Genomic DNA, 15,129 nt, shown 5'->3' on the forward strand with positions numbered 1-15,129 from the left:
CTGTCCCCTCTCACCACTCCTATTCAACATAGCTCTGGAAGTACTCACTATAGCAATTAGGCAAGAAAAATATATCAAGGGAATCCAGATAGGAAAGGAAGAAGTCAAGCTCTCATTGTTTGCAGATGACATGGTACTCTACTTAGAAAACCCTAAAGTCTCTATGAAAAAGCTTCTAGAAACAATAGACTCAAATAGCAAGGTGTCAGGCTACAAAATTAACACACAAAAATCAATGGCCATTCTATACACCAATAGCAATAAGGAAAAAAAGGACATTAAGAAAATAACCCCATTCACAATAGTGCCACACAAATTTAAATATCTTGGAATCAACTTGACTAAAAATGTGCAGGACCTATACAAAGAAAACTATAAAACTCTGTTCCAAGAAATAAGAGAGGACATGCGAAAATGGAAACACATACCCATGTGGATTGGCAGGATTAACATCATTAAAATGGCAATACTCGGGCCCGGAGAGATAGCACAGCGGCGTTTGCCTTACAAGCAGCCGATCCAGGACCAAAGGTGGTTGGTTCGAATCCCGGTGTCCCATATGGTCCCCCGTGCCTGCCAGGAGCTATTTCTGAGCAGACAGCCAGGAGTAACCCCTGAACACCGCCGGGTGTGACCCAAAAACTAAAAAAAAAAAAATGGCAATACTCCCCCAAAGCATTGTACAGATTTAATGCTATCCCTCTAAAGATACCCATGACATTCTTCAAAGAAGTGGCTCAAACAGTTCTGAAATTTATTTAGAACAATAAACACCCTAGAATAGCTATAGAAATCCTTGTGAAAAAGAATATGGGAGGAATTACTTTCCCCAACTTTAAACTGTACTACAAAGCAATTGTTATCAAAACAGCATGGTATTGGAATAAAGAAAGGTCCTCAGATCAGTGGAATAGGCTTGAATACTCAGAGAACTCAGACATACAATGACCTAATTTTTGATAAAGGAGCAAGAAATCCTAAATGGAGCAAAGAAAGCCTTTTCAACAAGTGGTGCTGGCACAACTGGCTAGCCACTTGCAAAATAATTGAACTTAGACCCCCAGCTAACATCATGTACGAAGGTTAAATCCAAATGGATAAAAGACCTCAATACCAGACCTGAAAGCATAAGATATATAGAACAACACGTAGGTAAAACACTCCTGGACATTGAGATTAAAGGCATCTTCAAGGAGGAAATTGCACTCTCCAAGCAAGTGAAAGCAGAGATTAACAGATGGGAATATATTAAACTTAGAAGTTTCTGGACCTTAAAAGAAATAGTGCCCAGGATACAAGTGCCCCCCACTGAGTGGAAGAAACTATTCACCCAATACCCATCAGATAAGGGGCTAATCTCCCAAATATGCAAAGTACTGACAGAACTTTATAAGAAAAAAACATCTAATCCCATCAAAAAATGGGGAGAAGAAATGAACAGACACTTTGACAAAGAAGAAATACAAATCGCCAAAAGACACATAAAAAAATGCTCCACATCACTCATTATCAGGGAGATGCAAATAAATACAACTATGAAGTACCATCTCACACCCCAGAGATTGGCACACACCACAAAGAATGAGAACAAGCAGTGTTGGCGGGATGTGGAGAGAAAGAAACTCTTATCCACTGCTGGTGGGAATGCCATCTAGTTCAACCTTTATGGAAAGCAATATCTAGATTCCTCCAAAAACTGGAAATAGAGCTCCCATACGATCCAGCTATACCACTCCTAGGAATGTATCCTAGGAACCAAAAATACAAACAAAAATCCCTTCCTTACACCTATATTCATTGCAGCACTATTTACCATAGCAAGACTCTGGAAACAGCCAAGATACCTTTCAACAGATGAATGGCTAAAGAAACTGTGGTACATATACACAATAGAATATTATGCAGCTCTCAGGAGAGATGAAGTCATGAAATTTTCCTATACATGGATGTTTATGGAATCTATTTTGCTAAGTGAAATAAGTCAGAGAGAGAGAAAGACGCAGAATGGTCTCACTCATCTATGGGTTTTAAGAAAAATGAAAGACATTCTTGCAATAATAACTTTAAGACACAAAAGAGAAAAGAGCTGGAAGTTACAGCTCACCTCATGAAGCTCAGCACAAACAGGGATGGGTTCAGTTAGAGAAATAACTACTTTTTGAACTATCCTAATAATGAGAATGTAGGAGGGAAATAGTAAGCCTGTCTAGAGTAAAGGCGGGGGTTGGTGGGGAGGAGGAGATTTGGGACATTGTTGATGGGAATGTTGCACTGGTGATGGGTGCTGTTCTTTACATGACTAAAACCCAAACACAATCATGTTTGTAATAAAGTTGTTTAAATAAGAAAAAAAACTAGGGGCCGGGAAGGTGGCGCTAGAGGTAAGGTGTCTGCCTTGCAAGCGCTATGGTAGGATGGACCGTGGTTCGATCCCCCAGCGTGCCATATGGTCCCCCCAAGCCAGGAGCAATTTCTGAGCGTATAGCCAGGAGTAACCCCTGAGCGTCAAACAGGTGTGGCCCAAAAACCAAAAAAAAAAAAACAAAAGCAAAAAAGAAAACTAAAAAAAAAGAAGTAGAATGCCTTTCTCAAATACATTTAAGGGTTGGGAAGGGGGGGGGTATTGATGGTGAGAATATTGCACTGGTGAAGGGGGGTGTACTGTTTATGAGTAAACCCAACTATAATCATGCTTATAATCATGGTGCTTAAAAAGTATGTATATATATTAAATATATATTTTTTATATTTTTATATATTTCATATATTTAATATATATAAAATTTTATTTAAACACCATGAACACAAACATGTTTGTAGTTGGGTTTCAGTCATAAAAGTATACAGCCTCCTTCATCAGTGCAAGCTTCCTACCACCAATGCCCTCATCTCCTTTCTCCCCTTACATCCTGCCTGTCTTTGAGACAGGTATTCTATTTCTTTCACTACCATTATGATGATAGTTATTGGTGTAGTTTTTTTTCTCTAACTGCACTCATCAATATTTGTGGTAAGCTTTATATCATGGACTGGTCCTTCCAATCCTCATCTCTATTGTCTTTAAGCATTATTACCATATTATCTTTTATTTTTATTAAATATCAGAGATAATTAAAATTATTCAATATATATCTCTCATCAGTGCTGGTGGAAATGTGGGGAGAAAGGAACTCTTTCACTGGTGAGAATGCTGTATAGTACGGCCTTTATAGAAAACAATATAGAGATTCCTCAAAGAACTGGAAATTGAGCTCCCATATGTTCCATCTTTATCACTGCTAGGGACATAACGGCACAAGAACATAAAAGCACAATAAAAGAATGTCCTCTGCATTCATTGCAGCTCTATTTACAATAGCCAAAATTTGGAAACAACCCATAGGCCCAACAACAGATGAGTGGCTAAAGAAACTGAGGTACATATACACAATGGAATACTATGTACCAGTCAAGAAAAATTAAAAGAAATTTTTCTATATATGGGTAGACATGGAAACTATTATACTAAATAAAATGGATGATTTTAAAATTTGCTTCCTTTTTAGTTTTGCAGTAATCAGACAATTGTTCAATGTTTTAAATAGAGATTAAGGGCCAAAGTCTAGTTATTTATTTAAATTTTGCTAAATTCTTGCTTGCCATGGATTCAGAATGTCTCCATTATATAAAGATGCTGGTTGTAGATGTAATATATATACCTTGAAATAAGGTCCTGGCCTTCAAATTTCCCCGTTGAGCTCATTCCTGAGGAAATAAATCTTCAGAAAGAAAAGTTTGTATTTGCAATGATTAATGTAGGCTATGTAGACTATTAATGTAGACTAAGGAAAAAAGGTTGAAGAAGGAAGAACACCTGGGTTAATGGGTTAATGGGTATAAAGACAAATATATATGGTATGACAAATATATATATATATATATATATATGTTAAAAAATAAAAAAAAAAAAGAAAAGAAAAGAAAAGATAAGGCCTCCCAATTCTTACCACAGGCTGTGTTCTTTACACTGACTGTATAGAATGAGGAGGTACCGTAAATGCACCCCATATATACCTCAACCCAGGCCCTTTGCCTGGTCTGTATTGTGAATTGGGGGACAAAAAAAGAGAGAGACCCAATCTATAACAGCTAAACACAAAATGGACCTGCTATACTGTATTGGTAGTCCAGGGGGATAGGGTAGGGGTATGGGATGCATGCTGGGAACTATGGTGGAGGAAAGTCAACACTGGTGGTGGAAATGGCCATGATTCACTGTCACTATATGCCTGAAATACAACTATCAAAGACTTTTCATTTACAATGGTATTAATAAAATTTAAAAAATAAAAAAAGAATATCAAGAAGCATCTGTAGATAAATGATAAATAATTAGAATTAGTTTAATAATGAACAAATACTGAAGATTTGCATTGCTTTCTGAATTTTCAAACATTAAGAAGAACAATATGTTGTTTTAATCAGAGGAATCATATTATGAGGGAGATGGATCTTAAGCTGTGCTTGAAAAGTGGAACATTTAAATTGTAAAAGAGAGATTGCAAGTGATTAAAAACCCTTAATTCTAAGGTGAGGAGGGTATAAAGATAGTTGGGGGAACAAATAGTTTGAAGGTACTTAATTATTAATTAAGTTATAATGTGTTATGTGGTTATATCAGGAAAAATTGTATTATCAAAGGAGTTGGTATTCAAGGTTCCAATTCAAGATGATGCTACAGATGTACAGATGTTAAGACATTTTACTGCAAGCTGTTGATCCCAATAGCAATGCATATTGTCCCAAAAGCAATGCCAAGGGTGACCCCTAAACACATATCAGAGGTAAATATCATTGAGGATAGCCCTCTATCAGTCCATGAATTAATAAAATAAACAATATACTGTATTTCCTTGTGAACAAGTGCTATTCTCTTCTGATTTCAAATGACAAATGACCTTGACAGTTTAGAGCCTCAAATAGTTTTATTTTTCCATGAAAAGTTTTATAATAAACAATTTTATATATAATATACCAGGAAAAATCACAATCATGTTGCAAACATGGTTCATTTGGTAAGAATTGCTACCAAATTTTACAGTTTGTGAAGAGAGGAACAGTAACTTGTAATGTATGGCGTAAAATCCTCAACTGTATAAAGTAAAACTTATTTTTTAATTTTTATTTTGATCATAGTGGCTTACATATCTTTCACATTAGTATTTTAGGCACATATTGCCATTGAATCAGGGGAACATTACCTCCCAGTAAATATCCCTGCATTTCTCAAGGGATACTGTGTCTCCAAACTTACAGGTTTTGTCTGCTCTTAATAGTATTTGGATATGACTAAGATTCATGAAATTAATGAGAAGTACCCTTAATATAAAAAATGACCCTTATGTTTGAGATAGTGTTCTTTGTATGTGTCAAACACACATACAATACATTCCAGTGAAAACAATCTATAGGAATATTTTCACAAGTAACAAGATATGTGGAGCAAGTGTGTACTTTGAGGAGCTCCTTTGGTTTGTTAGGTAAATTTAAGCCTGCTAGTGTGGCTTCTTGGCCCTTCTCTGCTCTCACTCTGCCTATTTTGATAACTTTCAGATCTTAGAGCATTGAGTAAGGGATTTAATATACTTGGTTTATTTTTATTTGTTTGTTATTTATGTATATATTTATTTTTGGTTACACCCATTGGTGACAAGAGTTTCTCAAGATTTATTCTTGGTAGTACTTGGGGGGACTATCTGGGGTGTTACGGATTGAAATCAGGTCTGCTGGTTGCAAGGCAAGTGCTCTGCCTACTGAACTATTTCTTCAACCCTTTTTCTTATTTTATGACACATTATCTGATACAATGAGTCTTCCTTGCTCTATTTCTATCTTTTTTGCTTTTGATTCATGATGCATTTCTTCTCCCTCCTACAACTGGAACCCGTTTTAATAGTTCAGCAGTGCTCTTAGAAATTTATATTTTAAAATAATACATGTGTATGATTTAAAAACATTTTATTGTGGAAAAGTAAAAATATTTTATTTAATTAGCATTTTTGTAGCATTATATAGATTGAAGATGTACAAACAATCATTGTGTTTTATTCATTTTTTAATGTTTCACATATGAATGAATCATCATGTATTTGTTTTATCCATCTGACTTATTTCAAGTAGGTGTTTTCATTTATTTATAACTGAAAATTGGAGCTGGTTAGTGGATAGGGCCCTTTCCTTGCACACATCAGACTTAAGATCACTGCTAGTACCCTAGTACCCCACATGGTCCCCTGATCCCCACTAGAAGAGTCCAGGGCACAACACCAAGAGTAAGCCCTGAGCAGAGCTAGGTATTACCCAAATAAACAATCATAAACAATGATAACAAAAAATGTCATTTATTATCTTTACTTTTTGCATTCATGTTGTTGTCTTGAATTTTTTTCTCAATGTATATGTATAATCAGATTTTCAATGATTTTTTTTTCAAGGCAAATGGTCTGAATTCTTGTATGGTTAAGAAAATTTTTACTTAATTTTTAAAGTTAACTCATAAAATTTTAGCTTCAAGTTTTCTTTCAACCTGAAAACACTTTCTGATAGTTTTGATTTCTAATATTTCATTAAGAAATCTCAGATCATTCTGATTCTCCTTTGTAGGTCATCTCTTTAAAGAAGACTATACTTCTACTATATTTTATATTGCTAAAATTTACTATTGAATGTAAAATGTTTTAATTACTTTATTTAAACACCCTGGTTAGAAGGTTGTTCATAAAAATGTTTTTTTTTTATTTTAGTTACAATGTTATCTCATGATTGAGTTTCAGTCCTGCAATGTACAGCACCCTTTACCGGTGCACATTTCCTGTCACCTATGTCCCCAGTTTTCCTCAAACCCTACACCTGCCTGCCTCTCTGGCAGACATTCTTATCTCTCTTTGTCTCATTTCTCTCTCCCCCCTTATATTCTTTAAGACACTATTGTTTGCAATATTATTACTGAAGGGGTGTCATGCATATTAAAGTATTGTCTCCTTTCAACATCCAGTTCTTATCCAGATTGCTCATTTCCAAATATTATTGTCATATTGGTTCCTCCTCTTCTCTAACTACACTCCCCAAATCTTTGTGGCAAGCTTCTTTCCTAACATGGACTAATTCTCCTGACCCTTGTCGCTATTATCTCTGGATATTAATACCGTACTATCTCAAAACATAGTTTTAAATGTTTTGTATAATTGCTTACAGCTCCAAAGTCTTTTATTTGAGGTCTTACAATTTTAATGATGAATAGTTAGCAATTAATTTTCAAATATTTTTCTCTATGTATTTATTTTTTTTAATTTTTTATTTTTAATTATGAGAACAAAGATGCAAAGAAAGAGGACAAGGTAAAGTTACAGTGGAAGGACAATCACCCATAACATGATTCTCAGAAGAAGTCCCCTTGCTGATATCTTAACTTTGAACTTTCAGCCAAAGAACATTAAAATAAATAAAACAGAATCCATGTACAATTACTTTGTCCCTCAAGTCCCCAGAGTGTAACACATTATAATATTTCTTAACAGCACACAAGGCAATCTAAAGCCATAAAACTTATGTAACTCCTTAAACATTAGAGGTATAGTATTTTTTACATTTCCATGTACATGCATATTAGCTTAAGTTAACCTCAAATTTTAAGTGGTTTTTTTTTAAGGATTAGAGTCAAAGGAGCACAGTAAAAATGGTGTTAGAGTGGCAATCCTTGTTTGCATAGGCCCACCAAAATATGAGAGGCATGGAAAGGAATAACCTTGGCCTAAATACAAAGAGAACCTACCCCTGAAGTTTCCTGGCATAAGACCAACTCTAGGCTCCAGGCAAGTTAGATTGTCCAATCCAAGACATTGTCTGTAGTGCCAACACACTTTTCACACAGTCTCTGTTGTTGGTATCATGTTTCTGTATTAAAGATCCTGGAATCTGCATATCCTACATTGAAGTCAGGATGTGGAGCGTCCTCTAATTTTACCTCCCCATGAAAGGGCAATGCAGGAAGCCCTGTCCTGTAAGCAGGTCGTTGTTGTTAAGTCTTCTCAGTGTTAAGGGAATTCTCTTTTGAGCAGGTCGATGTCTGAGCTGTGGTAGGGTCTTCCGTGGTAGAGGACTGCTTCCAGGTGATGTTATAGACAAACCTGGATGTTTCGTGGATGGCTTCCCTGGTTCAGGGGTGAATGAAAAATGCCCTTTCTTCTGAGGCCTGTGCCAGGTCATTATGTCAATGTTCAGGGTGTAAGGTCCCTTTGCACTACAAGATTTGTGTATTCCAATCTCTATTAGATAGGATCTTATTTGTATGTATAGTATTTTTCCATTTTAATGTGCCTATGCAAAAAAAGGAGCAATGCCGCGTGGTGTTATTGGTGCATATGGAGCCATAAGAACAAGTCTAACAATCCCCATGACATGGTTCAATCATAAGCATTAAACTGGGGGACTCTTTCACCAAAATTCCTTGTTGAAGAACTCATAAAGAGAAGATTAAAAAGTGGTTAGAATCGTCACTGTATAAGAGAATATGTAGTAAGACTTATAGTTGTCACAGAAAAAACACAAAATATTCTAAAGAAATACGTGTCCATTTTATATCTTTTGAAACAGTTAGGGGTTGTTACACACAATGCACGGCAATAGTCTGAGATTAGGATTGTGCAATACTGAAGTTAAAAGAGTAATGTGGGTTAGGGATTTTGGGGGAGGGTGAGAGAGTGAAGGAGTAAAAATGAGCTTTGTAGGGGTGTGGGAAAGGGCAGAATACAAAATGGATATTCTGGATATGCAAAACATAACCTAAAGATAAAGAATACTCTTAATACATGCAGTGCGCATGGGGGCACGGTTTTCCATATGCAGAGTGGCCAGAAATTGCCAGTGACAAACTTAGCACAACCGAGCAAATCTTAGCACACCCCAAGTTAGGACCAATCATTTTTGGCCACCTGGGCTTTATGTATTTCTTTTTTTTTCCAAATGCATAATGTATTTATTTATTTTCCTGTTTGTTACTATATATTTTCTTTTTCTTATAATTATCATTATTTAAACACTGTGATTACAAACATGATTATATATATGATTATGTATTTCTTTTTTAAGAGTACTAATGATATATGTATATATTTACTTATTTTCTGATTCCTTATTTGACTGTACTTTGGCCTGTCTTATAGTTAGCCATTCTACTTTGTGTATAATATTTCTGCTTTTTAACCTACTTACTAAATTGTATCTGCTATCTTACATATACATATCTTACATATCTTATATATTGCTTTCCATTTTTTATATTATTACTCTTATCTTTTGAAAATATCTCTTATTAACTTAACATTACTTTATATTTTAGATGATAAATTAAGCTTCATATTATAGTTTCTTCTGGTGTTTCCTTTTTTTCCTTTTTGAAAAGATGGTGATTGAGCTTCTCAGTGTTCTTTATTTTCCCCAACATGAGTCTGGACAATAGTAATTGTCATTGGTTATATGCATTATATGTCAAGGGTTACATGTATTTTCCTTTGCAGATAATGCTGGGGCGCTAAAATTCAGACATGTGAATGCTCTCCTAGGTGTTAATTTGTGACTATTTGAAGTGGGATCTATTTGGAGTAAGGACCCTCTCTCTGCCTTTATAGTAAGCTAGGCCATAATCCACTACTCCACATTCCACACTCGTTAGACCCTTTGGGGAGCGAAGAAATTCTCTTCTTCTTTTTTATTAATACCTTTATTTAAACACCTTGATTACAAATATGATTGTAGTTGGGTTTCAGTCATGTAAAGAACACCCCCCTTCACCAGTGCAACATTCCCATCACCAATATCCCAAATCTCCCTCCTCCCCACTCCAAACCCTACCTGTATTCTAGTCAGGCTTTCTATTCCCTCATTCATTCACATTGATAGGATAGTTCTCAATGTAGTTATTTCTCTAATTGCACTCATCACTCTTTGTGGTGAGCTTCATGCCATGAGCTGAACTTTCCAGTTCTCTTCTCTTTTGTTTCTGAGAATTATTGCAAAAATGTCTTTTATTTTTCTTAAAACCCATAAATGAGTGAGACTATTCTGCATCTATCTCTCTCCCTCTGACTTATTTCGCTCAGCATAATAGACTCCATGTACATCCATGTATAGGAAAATTTTATGACTTCATTTTTCCTGACTGCTACATAATATCCATTGTGTATATGTACCAGAGTTTCTTTAGCCATTCATCTGTTCAAGGGCCTCTTGGTTGTTTCCAGAGTCTGGCTATTGTAAATAGCTCTGCAATGAATATAGGTGTGAGGAAGGGATTCTCTTGAATATTCATTCTTTGGTCACGTAAAGAGGATCAGAGGCAGTATATTGGGCTACATATTGTTTACCTCTGTCATAACCAGCCAAAATCCTACCCATCCATTGCCAAGCTACTAGCCTAAGTAAAGCTTCTACCATTGCTGTGTCTTTGTGGAGGAATACAAAGCAATGATATGCCCAGACTATCTGAGAAGAAATCATTGTCTCACAATTTCCATACTATTGTCCAAAGTTCTTTACAGTCTGACACTAAAAATCATCTATCTTTATAGAGTTTTCTGGTTACTTAAAGATATATTTTTAGAACTACAATGTCTCATTCACAAGATTCTACTCATCTTTATATTTTCATTCAGGAGAGGGTACCAAGGCCTACATTCTTGCACTTTTTTGTGTAAGATCATTTTTTTTTCTATTGTGGGATCTTCCTTCCTTCCTTCCTTCCTTCCTTCCTTCCTTCCTTCCTTCCTTCCTTCCTTCCTTCCTTCCTTCCTTCCTTCCTTCCTTCCTTCCTTCCTTCCTTCCTTCCTTCCTTCCTTCCTTCCTTCCTTCCTTCCTTCCTTCCTTCCTTCCTTCCTTCCTTCCTTCCTTCCTTCCTTCTTCCTTCCTTCCTTCCTTCCTTCTTCTCTCTTTCCTTTCATCCCACCTGGCAGCTCTCCAGGGTTACTCCTGAAATCACTCCTGGCAGGCTCAGGGAACCATATGGGATGCAGGGGATTGAACCCACGTTGGTACTGGGTCAGCTGCATACATGGCAAATGCCCTTCCTTTATTTCCTTAATTCTGCTCTGGATACACGTTATATTTTCTCATATTATGCTTTAGGCTATATCACTATTCAAAATTTCATTTATAACTATTTTCCTTATTACATATTTGCATTTTGTGTTGTTCCTTATATATAAGTCCAAATTCCCCCTAAGAAGATACTCTCTCAGATTTTAGATTGATTTTCAGATTCATCATGACAAAGATTTCAGGGTTCACAGACTGAATCATAATTTCAGCTGTTTCAGACTCAGATTAGTACTGCTAAGGTATACCTGAAGAACGAAAACACTTTTATCGTAAATTTGAGTGATAATATGGGTTTTAGGATTGCCCTGGAATACGAATGAGAACTACCCATTTAGGAACATATATTCTGGCTGATAATAGACAGTCAGCCAAATGCAGTCTCTGATAAAGATAAATAACCTGTACTCAGGGAAATTTTTTGCATCATTAAACATGGTGAGCATATTAGCTAGCAGGGGGTGGAGCCGAGTCCCCAAAGATATAAATCTAAATTATGTGCGCTGCAGTGATCATAACAGTAATGCACCATCTTGGCTAACTAGCTGACATCACTGGGGAAGAAAATTTCATATTTAAATGAACCAAACTAAAAAGCATTTCAGTGCACATACAGATTAATTGTAGCATAATCATGAACTTTCCAACCCTTTATGCCTCTTTGTTATTTTCTTTTTTGACTGGTGCCAAGTACAAAGAGCCTAGAATTTTCCTGTCAAATCTTGCATCTTTGTTTCTTCCTTTTGGTATCTTATGCAGTTTGATTAATTACTCTCCAATTTGCTCTCCATTAATTTTCCCTCCACACAGTTGTGTGAGTAGTAATTGCCAAAAATCTTTTTTAACATACAACTAAGATGGATCTTATTAAATTTTGTGACACTTCTATTAAGTGGGTCAATAAAGGTATCATTTGTTAATATTGTACTTTTCAAATTTTGGGTATCCCAAACTTAAAGTTAAGGAGTATTGTTTATTGCTTTCTAAAATGTATAATAAAATGATTAAATTATAAATCAAATAATAAATTAAAAATTGTAATATTTGATATTGTAGAACACTTTTTTTACCTTAACATTTTTACCTATATCCAAAAGGTCAAATATCTGACTCTATATTATTTACTTCCCTTTAAACCTCTCTTATTATAGTGTTAAGTGGAGAAGAAAAAATTCTATTGCTCTGAGGGGCTAACTTAACCTGTGTTTAAATATAGATTTTTCATAGTTCAGATACAAATAACAGAATTTCTATTAGGCTGTAATCTATATGTGACTCTACTTGTCCTATTCATAGTCATTGTGCCTGTGTAGAGAGGACTATGATGGATTTGTCAGGTGCTCAGGAAATAGTTATTGAATAGATGAATGAGTCATTTTCAAAAATAATATTTTGGTCATGAAGATGAACAACGTGCAAAATTGATGATAGTAAGGAGAGGGGGGTTGACAGTAAAAACTAATTTTAAACACAGAGAGAATTACTTAAAATTAATTAATTAAACTATTTTCCTTGCTATTTATATATTTATGCCTATGTCACTTATTATTATTAAGGGAAAATGACCAATCATAGAAGAATCTCTATACAAAGTCATGGTTTAAAGCATAAAGCAACCACTTACTGTAGAATCATTTCACTCATTTTTTCAACCTATTTTGTTTCATTTGATTTCTTCAAATAGGGTGGCACACATTTTCCAACCAGGGATATAAGGATTAAGTTAATAGAAGTATAGTAGCATAATATACAGAAGTTACAAGCAACACATTATTTAATTTTCTCTGCCTCTCTTGCTCTTCTACGTGAATAAAACAGTTTCTCAACAACAGTCTTTTATTTACAATGCTCAGCACTCAAGCTGAGGAGGTGGTTCTTTGGTTAGGTGTTTTCTTTACATATATAATGTCCTGGGACCGTATATTAAAATAAAGGAATAATCAATGGTTCCTATATAATTAACATGCTTTTCTTGACATTTTCTTCATTTTAAAATATGCCAACATATGACTATAATAATTTTAAACAAAAGCTTCCATATTTTGAGTATAAATTTTCTATATGATGTTTCTTTACAAATTTACAATCAAATCTTATTTTTCCTTTATTACAGAGAACACTTGGACTATGTTACAATCAATTTGTTGTTCTAGTGCTTTTCTCTCACCTTTCTGATTTCTTGTAATTTTTACATACCTCAACTGAGAATTTATTTATTTCCTTTGTCTATAATGAGAGGTTTTAGTTCATATTATACTGTTCTTACATGTATAAAAAGTGAGAACTATTAACAACATTCATAACTTTTTATATTGAAATGATTTTTTTTACCTATTTAAAGGAAAATTGCACTGGTGAAGGAAGGTGTACTTTCTATGACTAAAACTGAACTACAAAAATGTTTCTGACCATGGTGCTTAAATAAAGATATCATAAAAAAATTAAGGTAATGCAGGGCCAGAGTGGTGACGCAAGCAGTAAGGTGTCTACCTTGCCTGCACTAGTCTAGAACTGACCGTAGTTTGATCCCCCGGTGTCCCATATGGTCCCTCAAGCCAGGAGTAATTTCTGAGTGCATAACCAGGAGTAACCTTTGAGCATCACTGGTGTGGCCCAAAAACCAAAATAATTTTTTTAAATTAAAGAAAATAAAGGCAATGCATAATATATGTGTTATAGTTGACCATAATACAATTATTTTCAGATAGGTGAAAGCAAAGTTATTAAAATTAGAAAGAAAAATAAAAAATAAAAAGAGAAGATTTATAAAAAGAAAAACTACAGTAGCAAGCACATTTGTGAAAATTGTTGTATATCCAATGAACTCATTAGCATAATGGCAGAAATTTTAGTAAATGCTTGTTGCTATCTTCCATTCTGTTAAATTGGTGTGTTTCTATAGGGATGGCATCATTAAACAAATGAAGTTGTCCAGAAATGCCAAGAACTATTGCTGATACTGTGGCTTTTAGGGGACATGTTCTCAGTTACCAGGCTTCTAGGTAGAAGAAAGATACAGAGGGGAATGTGCCCACAATTACTTCAAACAGTCCTGTTGATATCAATCTAAATACTGCTGTAACTGGTTTGGTGAGTTTGATGTCCTCACAGGGAACCACAGAGGGATGATAAGGCAGGGCTATCAGGAAAATGGTGACTCTGGGGGGGTGGAGGCAGTAGGTATGGCTTCATCAGGGCAAGATTTAGTCCATCCTCTCCTGCGGAAACAGCCAGCTTTCTGCTATATGGCTACTGTACCAATGGTTTTTCACAGTTTGTTTTGCAGTTCATTCAAGAAAAGAATTGAGGGGCCAGAGAGATAGCACAGCGGTGTTTGCCTTGCAAACAGCCAATCCAGAACCTAAGGTGGTTGGTTCGAATCCCGCTGTCCCATATGGTCCCTCGTGCCTGCCAGGAGCTATTTCTGAGCAGATAGCCAGGAGTAACCCTGAGCTCCACTGTGTGTGTCCCAAAAACCAAAAAAAAAAAAAAAAAAAGAAAGAAAGAAAGAAAAGAAAAGAATTAGTCTATGGATCTGGCCTGGTTCGAAGATGGTGACTGTATTTGTTGACACTGTTAATAAAAAAAATTCTTTTACCAACTCTCTGCTTGTAATTCTGTTTTTTCTATATGAACAAATTTAGATGAGAAGAAAAAGTTGTTTGCATTTATGAAAGATCCCTTTTCATCATGACCTCATCTTTTTCTCTCCCATTTTCCTCTATATGGTAATCAAGTAAAATATTTTATAAAACTTATACCTATAAAGTTCATTAAGCAGAGTATTGAAGAATCTTTATGTTTAAAAGATTTGTAATCAGAAGAGTTCGATTTGAGAGAAAAGGAATAAAATGTTTGCAATAAATTATTGTGATTCAGTTACTTTGCTTTGACCATATACTCTGACCAGATGCTCTAGACAATTCTGAATAAAATGTTTAGTGTAGCTCTATATTTATCAAAAATGTCTATAAAAATCTAGTCTTTTTAGGATGGTTATCT

The 15,129-nt window shown here is 35.1% G+C and overlaps 1 non-coding gene across 1 annotated transcript; it reads left to right on the forward strand.

Moving 5' to 3' along the window:
• Positions 1-3,969: 3,969 nt before the first annotated feature.
• On the forward strand, positions 3,970-4,102 carry LOC126007782 (small nucleolar RNA SNORA51). The gene has a single exon (XR_007495266.1). It is a non-coding gene; the product is annotated as a small nucleolar RNA SNORA51 (small nucleolar RNA).
• Positions 4,103-15,129: the final 11,027 nt, after the last annotated feature.

The sequence above is a fragment of the Suncus etruscus genome, chromosome 4 (genome assembly GCF_024139225.1).
Source record: "Suncus etruscus isolate mSunEtr1 chromosome 4, mSunEtr1.pri.cur, whole genome shotgun sequence".
NCBI lineage: Eukaryota > Metazoa > Chordata > Mammalia > Eulipotyphla > Soricidae > Suncus > Suncus etruscus.